This window comes from Coregonus lavaretus, assembly GCF_964263955.1.
Source record: "Coregonus lavaretus genome assembly, chromosome: 4".
NCBI lineage: Eukaryota > Metazoa > Chordata > Actinopteri > Salmoniformes > Salmonidae > Coregonus > Coregonus lavaretus.
The window spans coordinates 48,184,402-48,204,082 of record NC_139991.1 but is presented as its reverse complement, the minus strand read 5'-3'; the positions used below and the strand labels follow the sequence as shown (position 1 = coordinate 48,204,082).

The 19,681-nt window shown below is 42.7% G+C and overlaps 1 pseudogene across 1 annotated transcript; it reads right to left on the bottom strand.

The window, feature by feature from the left end:
- Nucleotides 1-2,625: 2,625 nt before the first annotated feature.
- On the bottom strand, nucleotides 2,626-16,865 carry LOC311127454 (general transcription factor 3C polypeptide 5-like; annotated as a pseudogene). Its single transcript, XR_014615296.1, has 12 exons — nucleotides 16,522-16,865; nucleotides 16,074-16,265; nucleotides 15,742-15,992; nucleotides 15,245-15,408; nucleotides 14,938-14,951; nucleotides 14,728-14,831; nucleotides 14,136-14,250; nucleotides 13,911-13,991; nucleotides 13,729-13,814; nucleotides 13,519-13,604; nucleotides 12,019-12,232; nucleotides 2,626-2,877 (listed from the first exon to the last, which is right to left on the bottom strand). The product of XR_014615296.1 is annotated as a general transcription factor 3C polypeptide 5-like (transcript).
- Nucleotides 16,866-19,681: the final 2,816 nt, after the last annotated feature.

Here is a 19,681-nt window from a genome sequence, read left to right as displayed (position 1 = left end):
GCACGGGGGTGGCAGCATCATGCTGTGGAGGTGCTTTGCTGCAGGAGGGACTGGTGCACTTGACAAAATAAATGGCATCATGAGGAAGGAAAATTATGTGGATATATTGAAGCAACATCTCAAGATATCAGTCAGGAAGTTAAAGCTTGGTCGCAAATGGATCTTCCAAATGGACAAAGACCCCAAGCATAATTCCAAAGTTGTGGCAAAATGGCTTAAGGACAACAAAGTCAAGGTATCGGAATGGCCATTACAAAGCCCAGACCTCAATCCTATAGAAAATTTGTGGGCAGAAGTGAAAAAGCATGTGTGAGCAAGGAGGCCTACAAACCTGACTCAGTTACACCAGCTCTGTCAGGAGGAATGGGCCAAAATTCACCCAACTTATTGTGGGAAGCTTGTGGAAGGCTACCCGAAACTTTTGACCCAAGTTAAACAATTTAAAGGCAATGCTACCAAATACTAATTGAGTGTATGTAAACTTCTGAACCACTTGGAATGTAATGAAAGAAATAAAAGCTGAAATAAATAATTCTCTCTACTATTATTCTGACATTTAACATTAAAATAAAGTGGTGATCCTATCCTAATTTTTACTAGGATTAAATGTCAGTAATTGTGAAAAACTGAGTTGAAATGTATTTGGCTGAGGTGTATGTAAACTTCCGACTTCAACTGTATATATAAATAAATAAGATGTTCACCCAGAGCCCATTGCATTGCTAAATCATTTGTAGCTCATGTAACTCAATCTATACAATTTATAGATGTGTTATGTCTCAGAAAATATGCAGACAGCAAAACAATTGGCATCCTGGTGGATAATAGTACAGGTACAGTGCCTTCAGAAAGTATTCACGCCCCTTTACTTTTTCCACATTTTGTTGTGTTACAAAAGTGGGGTTAAAATAGGTTTTCCCCTTTTATCTACACTTTTTCTACATAAAAAACGAATTACAAATAAAACACTAATATATCTTAATTAGATACATATTTAAGTAAAACCTGTAACTAGGCCACTCAGGAACATTCAATGCCGTCTTGGTAAGCTACTCTAGTGTAGATTTGGCTGTTTTAGGGTTATTGTCCTGCTGAAAGTTGAATTCGTCTCAGTGTCTGTTGGAAAGCAGACTGAACCAGCTTTTCCTCTAGGAATTTGCCTGTGCTTAGCTTTATTCAGTTTATATTTTTATCCCCCAAAAAAACTCCCTAGTCCTTGCCGATGACAGGCATACCCATAACATGATGCAGCCACCACCACGCCTGGAAATATGGGGAGTGGTACCCAATGATGCATTGTACTTTCCACAAATAACACTTTGTATTTAGGACAAAAGGTTCATTTCCATGCCATATATTTTGCAGTATTACTTTAGTGCCTTGTTGTTTTGGAATTGTTTTATTCTGTACAGGCTTCCTTCTTTTCACTCTGTCATTTAGATTAGTATTTTGGAGTAACTACGATGTTGTTGAGCCGTCCTCAGTTCTCCCATCACAGTCATTAAACTAAGTAACTGTTTTAAAATCACCATTGGCCTCATGGTGAAATCCCTGAGCGGTTTTCTTTATGTCCGGCAACACAGTTCGGAAAGACGTCTATCTTTGTAGTGACTGGGTGTGTTGATACACCACCCAAAGCCTAATTAACAGCTTCACCATGCGCAATCAGTGCCCTTCTTTGTGAGGCATTGGAAAACTTCCCTGGTCTTTGTTTTTGAAATTCCTTACACGACTAAGGAACCTTACACATAATTGTATGTGTGGGATACAGAGATGAGGTAGTCATTCATAAAAATCTTGTTAACCACTATTATTGCACACAGAGTGAGTCCATGCAACTTATGTGATTTGTTAAGCAAATGGTTACTCAAATTTATTTAGGCTTGCCAAAACAAAGGGGTTGAATACTTTGACTCAAGATATTTCAGCTTTTCATTTTTAATTAATTTGTCTAAAAACCCAATTCCACTTTGACATTATGGGGTATTAGGTGTCGATTAGTGATGAAATCTCAATGTAATACATTATATTCAGGCTGTGAGAAAACAAAATGTGGAAAAAGTCAAGGGGTGTGAATACTTTCTGATGGCAATGTATGTGACCTTGAGCATGGACTGTAGTATCCATGGTGACCGAGTTAGATAGCAGATGTGTGTTTCATGTAGCTTTTTCCATTGGTTATGGTTATCTGCACAGCCAGATAAGCTACCCAACTGATAGCTTATTGATAACTGATACACTTCTCCTCAATTGACATTTCCATTGTGGACAATAAAAGGGAAAGATCACTGCTCAACATAAAAAGGGAAACTTCACAATTTTTCAACTTCATATTCATCTCCAGCACCACCCCAACATCATGTGAAAATGGCGCATTTCTATGTTTTGTAGTAAAAAAAATATAGAGAAAGATAAGTGTTTCCAATGACATCAACCAATTAGTAGGCAATGCCTACTCACAATTGGTCAAAAATCAGACAATGTACACTGCTGATGTCATTGGAAACAATTATCTTCTTCATTACAAAACATAGAAACGCACAATTTTCACATACTGTATGTTGATGTTGGGGTGGTGCTGGAGATGAATATGAAGTAGAAAATTTTTAAAGTTTCCCTTTAAACATACTCATTGACACAATTTGCAAACATAAAAAAAAAAGACACAATTGTGTGCTTTTACAGTGAATGAAGCAAGTTTGTACAATTCCACAGTCCATTTCTGTCAGGGTAGGGATGGACTGTGTCCATTCTCACATATAATCCAGCATCTGTCTCCATCTCATTGTCACTTCCCTCTGACGGATGAAACTCATCTTCCCCTTCATCACCATCTTCTCCACTCTCTGGGGCCTTTTGCCTGGTAGCAAAACATTCCTATAGTGGAAATTCTCGTTTAGGTTCCACCTCCGAAGAATGACGCAGGCTGCTAAATACATATTCATGAATTGGGGGTGGGAACGGTGGTGATTTCCATGTGGAGTGGAGAAATAACAACAAGTAGGGCACTGACAGCTGTAAGTGTAGTTAGCTAGCATGCTAACCTTATGTAGCTAGCTAGCATACTAACCTTCTGTAGTTAGCTAGCATACTAACCTTATGTAGCTAGCTAATGTTATCAGCTGTTGCTACACCGTATTGAAAAGATTAGCCAGCTGGCTAGACTATGGATTGGTCAGGAGCTGGATTCGTCATAAGCATTTAGGGAAAACTTCACCACAGATGGAAAGGGGAACCAGTATCTTTGACTTTGCCATCTATTGTTATCTCAAAAGTTTTGGCATCTTCCATAAATTGCTGCCGCAAATACGCCATAGAAATAAGTGTAATATGGATAGACAAATATTTAATGATTTCGACTAGAGATACGTTTTTCTACATTATAATGGACACAGTGCAACCTTTGGTAGACTGCTAACAGGCTATTCGGCTGCGCTACAGCAACGCCAAGTCAGCCCGTGCTCATCCCATGTTTCTCACAGCTAGGGTAAGTGAAATGATGGGCTACAATGACTTCGCTCATGATGCACGCCGCAAATTATATGGAGCAACACACTGAGCGCATCAGACACGAAACACCAATACAAATATTACAGCACAAAATAGATAAACAAGTTTGTGGAATTTTTTTCACGGGTGCCTTTTCATTATAGGATAGACACTTGTGATTCTAGTTGCACCAATCAAAGCAGTGGAGCATGGTCAAAACCATTCATCTTGTGGCGACGGGGTTCCAAAATGCAATCATATCACACGCAATTTTACCAAATATACAGTACCTTCAGAAAGTATTCACACCCCTTGATTTTTTTTCCACATTTTGTTGTGTTACAAAGTGGGATTAAAATGGATTTGTAATTTTTTGTCAACGATCTACACAAAATACTCTAATGTCAAGGTGGAAGAAAATTCTAACATTTGTAAAGAATGCATGAAAAATAAAAACACTCATGTATCTTTATAAGTACTCAACCCCCTGAGTCAATCCATGTTAGAATCACCTTTCACAGCGATTACAGCTGTGAGTCTTTCTGGGTAAGAGCTTTGCCCACCTGGACTGTACAATATTTGCACATTATTCAAGCTCTGTCAAGTTGGTTGTTCAAATAATAATCATTGTAAATAGTCCGGGTGGCCATTTATTAATTAATTGTTCAACAGTCCTTTGGCTTGGGGGTAGAAGCTGTTAAGGAGCCTTTTGGTCCTAGACTTGACGCTCCGGTACCGCTTGCCGTACGTTAGCAGAGAGAACAGTCTATGACTTGGGTGACTGGAGTCTTTGACAATTTTTTGGCCTTTCCTCTGATCATTGCGAGACAGCCATTTTCAAGTCTTGCCATAGATTTTCAAGCCGATTTATGTCAAAACTGTAACTAGGCCAATCAGGAACATTCAATGTCGTCTTGGTAAGCAACTCCAGTGTATATCTGTCCCTCTGTCGTAGCCGGCCGTGACCGGGAGACCCATGGGGCGGCGCACAATTGGCCCAGCGTCGTCCAGGGTAGGGGAGGGAATGACCGGCAGGGATGTAGCTCAGTTGGTAGAGCATGGCGTTTGCAACGCCAGGGTTGTGGGTTCGATTCCCACGGGGGTATGAAAAATTAATAAAAAATAAAAGAAATAATGTATGCACTCACTAACTGTAAGTCGCTCTGGATAAGAGCGTCTGCTAAATGACTAAAATGTAAAATGTAAAATGTTTTAGGTTATTGTCCTGCTGAAAAGGTGAATTTGTCACTTTGTATTGAGGACATGAAGTTCACCTCTTTGCCACATTTTTTGCAGTTTTACTTTACTGCCTTATTGAAAACAGGATACATGTTTTAGAATATTTTTTAAATTCTGTACAGGCGTCCTTCTTCTCACTCTGTCAATTAGAGTTTTCTCCTATCACAGCCTTTAAACTCTAACTGTTTTAAAGTCACCACTGGCCTCATGGTGAAATCCCTGAGCGGTTCCCCTTCTCTCCGGCTACTGAGTTAGGAAGGACGCCTGTATCTTTGTAGTGACTGGGAGTATTGATACACCATCTAATGTGTAATTAATAACTTGCTCAAAGGGATATTCAATGTCTGCTTTTAAAAAAAGAATTACCGTACCCATCTACCAATAGATGCCCTTTGCGAGGCATTGGAAAACCTCCCTGGTCTTTGTGGTTGAATCGACTGAGGGACCTTACAGATGATTGTATGTGTGGGGTACAGAGATGAGGTAGTCATTCAAAAATCATGTTAAACACTATTATTGCACCATGTAACTTATTATGTGACTTGTTAAGCACATTTTTACTCCTGAACATATTTAGGCTTGCCATAAAGGGGTGGAATACTTATTGACTCAAGACATTTTAGCTTTTCATTTTAAATTATTGTGTTTAAAAAAAAATTTAAAACACAATTCCACTTTTACATTATGGGGTTTTGTGTGTAGGCCAGTGACAAACAATCTACATTTAATCAATTTTAAATTCAGGCTGTAACACAACAAAATGTGGAAAAAGTCAAGGGGTATGAATACTTTCTGAAGGCACTGTATATTTTTAATACAGATTAGCGCAAATATAAGTGAAACTTGACAAATTATCTAATGGATTATCATAATTTGCTGGTAAAAAAGTGGATGTGCAAAAAGATACGTTTGCACACCCTATTTATATTGCTTGCGAAGAGGAAGAACTTTGCTGGTGTTTCTGATTAATAAACAATGCCATGCAGGTGGGTGGTAACATTCAAATAGACTGAAAACTATTAGCACCTCATATCATAGGGGAAATGCACGGCATTGGCACAGAAAATATCCGAAGTTAACACTTTGGATTTCCCAATTCAACACCAGATATATCATACTTTTACTAAAACGATGACTTCTTGACTTAAATCGTTGTGCAACATCATGAGTAAGCTATGGGCATCGTATTTCAGCTGAAAAAAGGTGAATTTAACAGAAGTCAACAAGTGAACGGCACATACACTACAGACAGCCAGCGAACCTTATTTAATGGATAATTAGTTTCCATGTAATCTAGGGCTGGGAATTGCCAGGGACTTCACGATACGATATTATCACGATAACTAGCTGCCGAAACAATATATAATGCTATTCTCACAATTCTATATGGTATTGCGATTTTATTGCAATTTGATGTTCCAAACATATTGCTCAATGGACAGTTTGTTAGGTACACACATCTAGTACCAGGTCGGACACCCCTGTAGCCATGAAGGGAGGAACCTGGTCAGCAACAGTGTTCAGATATTCTGTGGTGTTCAAACGTTGCTTAATTGCTATCAAGGGACCTAACGTGTGCCAGGCAAACATTCCCCACACCATTACGCCACCGCCACCAGCCTGTACCGTTGACATCAGGTAGGATGGGGCCATGGACTCATGCTGCTTACACCAAATCCTGACTCTGCCATCAGCATGATGCAACAGGAACCGGGATTTGTCGGACCAGGCAATGTTTTTCCACTCCTCAATTGTCCAGTATTGGTGACCGCTTGACCACTGGAGCCGCTTGTTCTTGTGTTTAGCCGATAGGAGTGGAACCCGATGTGGTTGTCTGTTGCAATAGCCCATCCGTGACAGGGACCGACGAGTTGTGTGTTCCGAGATGCCGTTCTGCCCACCACTGTTGTAATGCGCCGTTATTTGCCGGTTTGTGGCCTGCCTGTTAGCTTGCACGATTCTTGCCATCCTCCTTCAACCTCTCTCATCAACTAACTGTTTTTGCCCACAGGACTGCCGCTGGTTGGATATGTTATATTTGTCGCACTATTCTCTGTAAACCTTAGACACTGTCGTGAGTGAAAAGCTCAAGAGGCCGACCATTTCTGAGATACTGGAACCGGCATGCCTAGCACCGACGATCATACCATGCTCAAAGTCGCTTAGGTCACTCGTTTTGCCCATTCTAACGTTCATTCGAACAGTAAATGACTGCCTCGATGTCTGTCTGCCTGCTTTATATAGCAAGGCAGGCCACGTGACTCACTGTCTATATGAGCAAACCATTTTTGTGAATGGGGTGGTGTACCTAATAAACTGGCCACAGTGCATGTTTGCTGCAGACAGACAAGAGAAAACATGAGGAAATTAGTTTTGATCAGTCATGGAAATAAAATTGCTGAAAACATGTTGGCTTACAAAAAAAAATTAAGATGGGGAACCATCTGGAGTTTTAGCACTGGTACAGCCAACCAGCGCTAGCTAAACTGTCAACTAGATTATTTATGCATTTCTTCTATTGATTTACTATATCACTAATGTGTATACTGCAATTTCAGAGTGAATATTATATAGTTGAGTCTTTAGCTCTAAATTAGGCATACAGTGGCTTGCGAAAGTATTCACCCCCCTTGGCATTTTTCCTATTTTGTTGCCTTACAACCTGCATTAAAATTGATTTTTGGGGGGTTTGTCTCATTTGATTTACACAACATGCCTACCACTTTGAAGATGCAAAATATTTTTTTGTGGTGAAACAAACAAGAAATAAGACAAAAAAACTGAAAACTTGAGCGTGCATAACTATCCAACCCCCCAAAGTCAATACTTTGAAGAGCCACCTTTTGCAGCAATTACAGCTGCAAGTCTCTTGGGGTATGTCTCTATAAGCTTGGCTCATCTAGCCACTGTGATTTTTGCCCATTCTTCAAGGCAAAACTGCTCCAGCTCCTTCAAGTTGGATGGGTTCCACTGGTGTACAGCAATCTTTAAGTCATACCACAGATTCTCAATTGGATTGAGGTCTGGGCTTTGACTAGGCCATTCCAAGACATTTAAATGTTTCCCCTTAAACCACTCAAGTGTTGCTTCAGCAGAATGCTTAGGGTCATTGTCCTGCTGGAAGGTGAACCTCCGTCCCAAATCTCTGGAAGACTGAAACAGGTTTCCCTCAACAATTTCCCTATATTTAGAGCCATCCATCATTCCTTAAATTCTGACCAGTTTCCCAGTCCCTGCCGATGAAAAACATCCCCACAGCATAATGCTGCCACCACCATGCTTCACTGTGGGAATGGTGTTCTCGGGGTGATGAGAGGTGTTGGGTTTGCGCCAGACATAGCGTTTTCCTTGATGGCTAAAAAGCTCAATTTTAGTCTCATCTGACCAGAGTACCTTCTTCCATGTTTGGGGAGAATTGGTTGCACCAGATCTTATTTAGGGGCTTCATAGCAAAGGGGGTGAATACATACAGTATCTCACAAAGGTGAGTACACCCCTCACGTTTTTGTAAATATTTGAGTATATCTTTTCATGTGACAACACTGAAGAAATGACACTTTGCTACAATGTAAAGTAGTGAGTGTACAGCTTGTATAACAGTGTAAATTAGCTGTCCCTTCAAAATAACTCAACACACAGCCATTAATGTCTAAACCGCTGGCAACAAAAGTGAGTACACCCCTAAGTGAAAATGTCCAAATTGTGCCCAATTAGCCATTTTCCCTCCCCGGTGTCATGTGACTCGTTAGTGTTACAAGGTCTCAGGTGTGAATGGGGAGCAGGTGTGTTAAATTTGGTGTCATCGCTCTCATGCTCCCTCATACTGGTCACTGGAAGTTCAACATGGCACCTCATGGCAAAGAACTCTCTGAGGATCTGAAAAAAAGAATTGTTGCTCTACATAAAGATGGCCTGGGCTATAAGAAGATTGCCAAGACCCTGAAACTGAGCTGCAGCACAGTGGCCAAGACCATACAGCGGTTTAACAGGACAGGTTACACTCAGAACAGGCCTCGCCATGGTCGACCAAAGAAGTTGAGTGCACGTGCTCAGCGTCATATCCAGAGGTTGTCTTTGGGAAAAAGACGTATGAGTGCCGCCAGCATTGCTGCAGAGGTTGAAGGGGTGGGGGTGGGGGGGGGGTCAGCCTGTTAGTGCTCAGACCATACGCCGCACACTGCATCAAATTGGTCTGCATGGCTGTCGTCCCAGAAGGAAACCCCTTCTAAAGATGATGCACAAGAAAGCCCGCAAACAGTTTGCTGAAGACAAGCAGACTAAGGACATGGATTACTGGAACCATGTCATGTGGTCTGAGGAGACCAAGATACTTATTTGGTTCAAATGGTGTCAAGCGTGTGTGGCGGCAACCAGGTGAGGAGTACAAAGACAAGTGTGTCTTGCCTACAGTCAAGCATGGTGGTGGGAGTGTCATGGTCTGGGGCTGCATGAGTGCTGCCGGCACTGGGGAGCTACAGTTCATTGAGGGAACCATGAATGCCAACATGTACTGTGACATACTGAAGCAGTGCATGATCCCCTCCCTTCAGAGACTGGGCCGCAGGGCAGTATTCCAACATGATAACGACCCCAAACACACCTCCAAGACGACCACTGCCTTGCTAAAGAAGCGGAGGGTAAAGGTGATGGACTGGCCAAGCATGTCTCCAGACCTAAACCCTATTGAGCATCTGCGGGGCATCCTGAAACAGAAAGTGGAGGAGTGCAAGGTCTCTAACATCCACCAGCTCTGTGATGTCGTCATGGAGGAGTGGAAGAGGACTCCAGTGGCAACCTGTGAAGCTCTGGTGAACTCCATGCCCAAGAGGGTTAAAGCAGTGCTGGAAAATGATGGTGGCCACACAAAATATTGACACTTTGGGCCCAATTCTGTTGCCAGCGGTTTAGACATTAATGGCTGTGTGTTGTGTTATTTTGAGGGGACAGCAAATGTACACTGTTATACAAGCTGTACACTCACTACTTTACATTGTAGCAAAGTGTCATTTCTTCAGTGTTGTCACATGAAAAGATATACTCAAATATTTACAAAAATGTGAGGGGTGTACTCACTTTTGTGAGATACTGTATGCACGCACCACTTTTCCGTTATTAATTTTTTTTAAATTGTTTTCATTTCACTTCACCAATTTGAACTATTTTGTGTATGTTCATTACATGAAGTCCAAATAAAAATCCATTTAAATTACAGGTTGTAATGCAACAAAGGAGGGAAAAACGCCAAGGGGGATGAATAATTTTGCAAGGCACTGTATATATCAATTCATTGTTTGATATCAAGAGGGATTGATATAGATAAAGCAAGTGATTTATGTAGATACAGTGAGGGGAAAAAAGTATTTGATCCCCTGCTGATTTTGTACGTTTGCCCACTGACAAAGACATGATCAGTCTATAATTTTAAATGGTAGGTTTATTTGAACAGTGAGACAGAATAACAACAAAAAAATCCAGAAGAACGCATGTCAAAAATGTTATAAATTGATTTGCATTTTAATGAGGGAAATAAGTATTTGACGCCCTCTTAATCAGAAAGATGTCTGGCTCCCAGTTGTCTTTTATACAGGTAACGAACTGAGATTAGGAGCACACTCTTAAAGGGAGTGCTCATAATCTCATCTTGTTAACTGTATAAAAGACACCTGTCCACAGAAGCAATCAATCAATCAGATTCCAAACTCTCCACCATGGCCAAGACCAAAGAGCTCTCCAAGGATGTCAGGGACAAGATTGTAGACCTACACAAGGCTGGAATGGGCTACAAGACCATCGCCAAGCAGCTTGGTGAGAAGGTGACAACAGTTGGTGCGATTATTCGCAAATGGAAGAAACACAAAAGCACTGTCAATGTCCCTCTGCCTGGGGCTCCGTGCAAGATCTCACCTCGTGGAGTTGCAATGATCATGAGAACGGTGAGGAATCAGCCCAGAATTACACGGGAGGATCTTGTCAATGATCTCAAGGCAGCTTGGACCATAGTCACCAAGAAAACAATTGGTAACACACGACGCCGTGAAGGACTGAAATCCTGCAGCGCCAGCAAGCACATATACAGGCCCGTCTGAAGTTTGCCAATGAACATCTGAATGATTCAGAGGAGAACTGGATGAAAGCGTTGTGGTCAGATGAGACCAAATCGAGCTCTTTGGCATCAACTCAACTCGCCGTGTTTGGAGGAGGAAGAATGCTGCTATTGACCCCAAGAACACCATCCCCACCGTCAAACATGGAGGTGGAAACATTATGCTTTGGGGGTGTTTTTCTGCTAAGGGAACAGGACAACTTCACCGCATCAACGGAACGATGGACGGGGCCATGTACCGTCAAATCTTGGGTGAGAACCTCCTTCCCTCAGCCATGGCATTGAAAATGGGTCGTGGATGGGTATTCCAGCATGACAATGACCCAAAACACACGGCCAAGGCAACAAAGGAGTGGCTCAAGAAGAAGCACATTAAGGTCCTGGAGTGGCCTAGCCAATCTCCGGACATTAATCCCATAGAAAATCTGTGGAGGGAGCTGAAGGTTTGAGTTGCCAAACGTCAGCCTCAAAATCTTAATGACTCGGAGAAGATCTGCAAAGAGGAGTGGGACTAAATCCCTCCTGAGATGTGTGCAAACCTGGTGGCCAACTACAAGAAACATCTGACCTCTGTGATTGCCAACAAAGGTTTTGCCACCAAGTACTAAGTCATGTTTTGCAGGGGGGTCAAATACTTATTTCCCTCATTAAAATAAAAATCAATTTATAACATTTTTGACATGTGTTTTTCTGGATTTTTTTGTTGTTATTCTGTCTCTCACTGTTCAAATAAACCTACCATTAAAATTATAGACTGATAATTTCTTTGTCAGTGGGCAAACGTACAAAATCAGCAGGGGATCAAATACTTTTTTCCCCTCACTGTACATGTCTAGGGCAACAAGAAATGACAGTAGAGAAGCTGCATGTATTTAATTATAGCAAGTTGACTAACAAAATATCCTACCAAATGTCGGAAATAAGAACAATATATAAATTAGGCTTAAAACCCCTAAATATCCAAATTAGGCTTTTTGCCGCACCACCTGTCAAAAAATAATTATGGGATCTCTGCTTCACATCTGAACATTAATAAAGAGCAGCTTGCCTTGTGGGAAGGACTGTAGTCATCCCTTGTGTATTGTAACAGTTTAATCCTAGTGTTTGAAATTCTCCTGCACTTCAACCCACACTCAAAACCATCTGTTTTTAAATAACTACTCCCCATGGACTGGTATCTGACCCACTCCGTGGTTTGACTCCAGGCCAGGTTGGCCATAGGCGAGTGCCGCGTCAGTGTTACAGAGAGAGGTCTTACCTGGCCTCTTGGCGCGGATGACCTGCTTGATCATGGAGGACATGATATCTCGGAGGTCATCAGCGGTGTGGGACAGACACCAGCCGTCCCTCTCGTCACACCCCTCCTCCTGGCCATCGTTCCGATGAATCACGTTTCTTATGCTGAGCCAGGAGCAGAGTCATAACATTAGACACAAACAGACAACAAAATGCAGAGATCTTTGCCACTTCTACTCTATGGGCAATTCCAAATGAGATTGGCCCAAAGATATTTCTGATGTTTTGGATCTTTCCATTGAAAGGTAATTTGGGGGAAGGATGTTAGGCATATCTTTGAAGTCTGTATCCACAATGATTATTGAGAAGTAATTGACCAAAATTGGGAAATGTGACATTTTGGCCTTACCCACACCACCTTTTAGACACTATAACGATGAGTCTGTAGAGGCTAAACAGAACAAAAATATAAACGCAACATGTAAAGTCTTGGTCCCATGTTCATGAGCTGGAATAAAAGATCCCAGAAATGTTCCATAAGCACAAAAAGCTAATTTCTCTCAAGTTTTGGGCACTAATGTGTTTAGATCCCTCTTAGTGAGCATTTCTCCTTTGCCAAGATAATCCATCCACCTGACAGGTGTGGCATATCAAGAAGCTGATTAAACAGAGTGATCATTACACAGGTGCACCTTGTGCTGGGGACAATAAAAGGCCACGCTAAAATGTGCAGTTTTGTCACACAGCACAATGCCATAGATATCTCAAGTTTTGAAGGAGAATGCAATTGGCATCCTGACTACAGGAATCTCCACTGGAGCAGTTGCCAGATAATTGAATGTTCATTTCTCTACCATAAGCTGCCTCCAATGTTGTTTTAGAGAATTTGGCAGTACCTCCAACCGACCTCACAACTGCAGAACACGTGTAACCACACCAGCCCAGGACCTCCACATCCGGCTTCTTCAGCTGCGGGATCGTCTGAGACCAGCCACCCGGACAGCTGATGAAACTGAGTAGTATTTATGTCTGTAATAAAGCCCTTTTGTGGGGAAAAACTCATTCTGATTCATTTATGGATTTCACATGACTGGGCAGGGGCGCAGCCATGGGTGGGCCTGGGAGGGCATAGGCCCACCCACTGAGGAGCCAGGCCCACCCATGGCTGCGCCCCTGCCCAGTCATGTGAAATCCATAAATGATGGCCTAATTTATTTATTTCAATTGACTGATATCCGTATATGAACTGTAACTCAGTAAAACCATTGAAATTGTTACATGTTGCGTTTATATTTTTCTTCAGCCATTATTAACATCACAAATGTTTAGGTATCTTAAGATGAATGCACTAACTGTAAGTCGCTCTGGATAAGAGCGTCTGCTAAATTACTTAAATGTAAATAAATATATTTGGGCCAATGGTATCGCCCATATTCCATGTTGGATTCTACCTCTGCACGTCCAGATCACAGAGCTGGTAGAACATTTGCCTGTGGGGGGGGCAGGGTTCCATCTCTCGAAATATGTACGACGACTCCTGGACAAACAGGAGACAGGGGAGTTAGCATGTGAGGTCTTATTACTGTATCATTATTCTTATATGTACAGTGTTAACATGTAGAGCGTGTGAATAAGTTGTGGGAAAGTCTTTAGTCCAATACCTTGAGCTGGTACCTGGTTATATTAGCATTACGTCCACCGGCAGGGCCCTCAGGGGCTAAATCTGTAACATTAGCAGCCTGTTGAACTGAACAACGAAGAGGGACATTAGCGAGACAATCATCACTAAGACACACACCCAGTCACACACAAATACACACAGACTCCATGCCCAGTTGCTCACCTGCTTTGTTGAGTGTGATTGGCAGGGTATAGTTGAACGTGCTCCTCTTGGCCTTCACTGGCATGTCATTTATAGTATATCCTAAAGACAGTCACATGGGGGAAACAGACAGGGTCTCATAAAACAAAGCATGAGGACTGTATTAACAAAGGCTGTGGGATTCAATTGTATTGTGTCCCTTCAGATTAGTTTGAACCAAACCTCGACCCTGCCCCCACTCCTCACCGTGCTTGGTACTGCAGCGGATCCTGAAGTCCAGCACCTGGTATTTCTTGGTCTCTGTTGTTTTGCAGGGGTCGTGCCAAACCTCACCCAGAGGCTCCTCCAGGGGCATGTCACCTTAGAGGAAACACATGTCAGGTTTGGATGGAATTTGAGTTTATTATGAGGACTTTGCTTTAATTTCATATCAAGTTGATTAAATAAGTCACTTTTTGTTTCTCTTCTTTCTCCTTCTCTCTATTAACCACTTCACAAGAGTTTAAATTTAAGTGAATTCTGGAATTATACACGACATGGCCTGTAAATTGAGAGATTTCATTTTTTTGCCAGAATTTTTGCCGGCCCACCCCAACCCGAATCTTATGACACTACCTTAAGTCAAAATCAGTAAGTTTCGATTTTAACAACAACTAACCTTTAATTCATTACATTTTCATATCTTTAATCAAAAGTGAGAGAAGCAATAAATACATTTACTCAAATTGTATTTTTCAAATTATCTCCAAAAAGTTTGTATATTGTCCCATACAATAACACCATTGCAATTCCCCCTACCCCGACTTTGAATACCACTGGCGGTCTAGATCTCCTTTACATATAGTAGGCCATGATAGGGAGCAGCAGCTTGAGTTTATCAGGGTGGATGTCCAGGTTGGCCTTGACCGCGTTCCGGGACCAGATGGGCCGGCTCTCAAACATCTACACACAGTGTGGTTTGGGAAAAGATAACACAGAGGGGACATCAAAGCTATGTACGCAACATTAAGTAACACTTTCTATGTGTACATTTTCCATGGGCAAATACTGTAGGAACATCATCTGTATATGGTGATGTAAAGAGGCTAAATCATAGAGAAAATACAAACTAGCATAAGTAAACACTTGAGTGCAATAGGAGAAAAAAGAAAGGATCAAACTGACAAAAAAGTTATGTTCCTATGCATCTGTGTTAAACAATAATACTAAAACGTTTTAAACGTGAAAACAGCATCCCTTGTGTGTGACCGGTTCATGCAGACTTCACAATGGCTTGTAAAACAAGTAACAGAGAAACAACCTCAGAAGCCCAATGCAAAGTGTACTGACTTTTTTTCATTTGTTCCCTCTGTCACTGGGGTGAACACACACCCTCTTCCAGTTGACCTTGGCAGCCTCCAGGGGGGCCATGGGGACGTTCTGGTCGTCAAAGTTGAGGAAAATGGCGTTGTGAGGCCGACGTGCTCGACTCAAACCAATCACATTATCCCTGGATACTGTCGGGGGACAATAGCCTTCTTTGCACAGAAGACAAGTCCACAATGGTTTAGCTAAACTTAATCAATACAGAAAGATATTGGCATGGCACCCCTATGGGTTGTCCAATGGCCACATCTATTAGCACCTGCATCTTTATAACTAAATAAGGGGATTCCTGTCTTCCTCCTGTTGTTGAACACGCCGTTGTGTAACGTTATTGGGGGGGGGGGATCCTAATGCATTACTACTGACACACTACATAACATGTTGATGTCCACTGGCATATTTGTTCCTGAGCTGAACACACGACCTCTGATGAGGGTGAAACTGTGTGTAGTGTTGCTCCCACGCCTGCCCCAGTGCACCTGCTTACTTGTGTTGGATTTCAGGTCGGTAGTTGTAGTCCACAGCACTGTCCAGGCGAGAGAAGATGGGTGGAGGAAGGAAGAGGGGCACCGGCTGCTCAAAGAACTCATTATTCTCTGGTTTATGCAAGATTATCTTATTGTAGAGGGATGTATGTGAGCCGACCTTTGCTGAATGCACCGCAAGATACTGGAAGTCAGCCATCCCTGCAACAATAAACAAATGTACAACATACATCAACAAATAGACAATGAAGAGTAATAACAGCACAGATCAAAGTAGGGAGGCAATGGGAAGGAATCACACAGTGATATAATGGGGTCAAGTGTTTGGAGTTTAAGAGTATGTTGTCCCAATGACACCCAGGACGTCCATGTTGATTTGGGCTTCCTTGGAGTTGCCTTTGCGCACCCTCCTTTTCACGCGCAGCAGCAGGTTGGTGGATGGGAAACAGTTTCCACAGACAGGGTGGCAGAACGGGTCCTGGGGACGAAAGCGCAGCTCCAACCGCCTGCTGGGGTCAGCATAGGTCTGTGGAGAAACACTTCCTGTTTAGTTTATCATAGTCAACAGAACAATACAAATGGTGGTGGTGAGTATGGGAACAACATATCATGTGAGCAGGTAGGCATAGCTGCACTAGCTAGCTAGCGCCTCAGTACAGTAAACAAATACGGTGTGAATTATAACATAGCTCATCAAGACTAGCTAGCTATAACGTTACATGCATAAACTTAGCAAGCTGACTAGTCGCGCATGCATTGATTGACGTGTGTAGGTTGCTCACCTTGGACACCCCTTGAACACCCCCAATAGTTTCCAGCATCTTGTCCACATTGGAGATAATCCCTGGATATTTCACACAGACGAGTTTATTGTCCTCTGATAGGGAAAGAGTCGCCGAGCTCTCAGGCACACCACCGACAGTGGTAGCTTCATCGCCTGCGCTGCCCGAGCCGGTTCTCTCTTTCATTGTCAAATTCTAATCGTCCAGCCACCGACTGGCAAAAAGTGCTCTTCACTGACGAGTCGCGGTTTTCTCTCACCAGGGGTGATGGTCGGATTCGCGTTTATCGTCGAAGGAATGAGCGTTACACCGAGGCCTGTACTCTGGAGCGGGATCGATTTGGAGGTGGAGGGTCCGTCATGGTCTGGGGCGGTGTGTCACAGCATCATCGGACTGAGCTTGTTGTCATTGCAGGCAATCTCAATGCTGTGCGTTACAGGGAAGACATCCTCCTCCCTTATGTGATACCCTTCCTGCAGGCTCATCCTGACATGACCCTCCAGCATTACAATGCCACCAGCCATACTGCTCGTTCTGTGTGTGATTTCCTGCAAGACAGGAATGTCAGTGTTCTGCCATGGCCAGTGAAGAGCCCGGATCTCAAACCCAATGAGCACGTCTGGGACCTGTTGGATCGGAGGGTGAGAGCTAGGGCCATTCCCCCCAGAAATGTCCAGGAACTTGCAGGTGCCTTGGTAGAAGAGTGGGGTAACATCTCACAGCAAGAACTGGCAAATCTGGTGCAGTCCATGAGGAGGTGACACCCTGCAGTACTTAATGCAGCTGGTGGCCACACCAGATACTGACTTACTTTTGATTTTGACCCCCCCTTTGTTCAGGGACACATTATTACATTTCTGTTAGTCACATGTCTGTGGAACTTGTTCAGTTTATGTCTCAGTTGTTGAATCCTGTTATGTTCATACAAATATTTACACATGTTAAGTTTGCTGAAAATAAACGCAGTTGACAGTGAGAGGACGTTTCTTTTTTTGCTGAGTTATATATATATATATATATATATATATATATATATATATATATATATATATATATATACACACACACACACACAAAAATAACACCACCCTACTCAACTATTTAATTATTTTTAGTCCTACCTCAGGCCAACAACCTGAAAGGATGGGACACCACCACTTAACACACCCTGTAACTCTTCTGATGTCAAGTCTCACACACCCAAATACCTCTCTGCAGCTGCCAACACAACCTCAATTTTCTGCGACTTACGTTCCATCCCTGCAGTAGTTGATAACCATTGCTATGAATGCTAAAAATCTAATCTTACTGAAACATATATCACTTGTTGATCTATCCCTCTGTACTGGTACAGATCTACTACTCACACCACTCCTCTCAGGATCCGTCGCTCTTGACCCCTTCCTCTACTTTCTTCACTGCCTCAGCATATGACAACTTCTGCACTACTCTAACCCTGGAAACCTCAACCTGCCTCTCTCGCACAGGACATTTCTGATTCCTACAATTAACACATACCACTACTTTTTCCCCAATGCTACTTTCCCCTTATGCACACTTCTCACACATTTTTGTCATTTAGCAGATGCTCTTATCCAGAGCGACTTACAGTTAGTGAGTGCATACATTTTATTTTATTTTTCATACCCCCCGTGGGAATCGAACCCACAACCCTGGCGTTGCAAACGCCATGCTCTACCAACTGAGCTACATCCCTGCCGGACATTCCCTCCCCTACCCTGGACGACGCTGGGCCAATTGTGCGCCGCCCCATGGGTCTCCCGGTCGCGGCCGGCTACGACAGAGCCTGGATTCGAACCAGGATCTCTACCCTCACCTTAGACCACTGCGCCACTCGGGAGGCCTCCCTCCTACACACTGCTGCCACATGGCCATAAGCTTGGCCATAAGCTTGACCCCTATAACAACGTAATGCATTCAGCACAAAAACTCGTACAGGATAACTTATATATCTTAACATCACTTTGTCGGGCAAAGACTCAACGTCAAAACTCAAAAGAACAGACAATGACTTATTTCACCACTCGCGTCGCACCAAACAACGAGCATCACAAACACTTTCACATTTACCGCTACCCCAGTAATCCCTTTCAATGGAGCCCTGTTCTTGAGAGCAAAACAATTCACATTTCTTGCCCCATTTCGTTTAACGCGGAACGCCTTCTCCCTCTGACCAGCAGAAACACAAACAATTATCCCTTCTGGTTACCCTCACCGATTCCACAGCACCCAACTCTGTTTTCACCCACCCTGAAACCACAAATGGATCAGCCAAAAGGAAAAGTGTCCACTTTTTCCAAAAACGTAACTCCTACTGTCAAAGACTCATCTTTATTCTGACCCTTGGTGCAAGCCTCGGACTCCGATAACCTCGCCACACCTACCACCTCCAATACTTTGCCCTCATTCACTTCCATTTCTCCTCCTGTCTTCAGCTCACTCTGCTTACACTTTCTACAATTCTTCTTTAACAAACCATCTCCCTTTTTTCCCGCCATTTTTAACCGACTCAAGCTCACCCTCTTCCTCCCGCTCTCTCTTAGACCTCCTCTGCCTCTTTTTCCCTCCATTCCTCCTCTGTATTCAAAGTATACGTCTCCTTATGATAGTACTGCAATTCTCCTGACATACATATTGTTCTTGCCTTCTCAAGGGACACCATTTAACCGGCTGTCACAATCTCCGTACAATCAGCACGAACACCTCGGGATGTAGCGCTCAACAGTGCATCCCACTTATAAAGCAGCTGCTTCGTCTTGCTGTTCTTCTTTATCAAAAGCTACCACAACGCTTTTCAATTTCTTCTTCTTCATCTTCTCCTTCTTCTACATCCAAAAGTTGTATTGCCGCCACCAACTGGACGTTTTGAAACCAAAAATAAAATTAAAAAATAAATAAATCCATACTTAGTGATTCTAACAATCCACCCTAATAAAAATACTACATTACCAAAACAAACAAAACTCCCACTTCTTCCTTCTTTTAGTTCTCCATATCTCGCTTCTCAGGCTCTACGACCTGAGAAGGTAGTACGACTTTTGCTAATATTCCATGTAACTCCTTTGCTGTGAAATCTTTCAGCCCCAGGAACTGCTCTGCTGCAATCACAATGACTTCAATCTTCCTAAATATTTTCTCC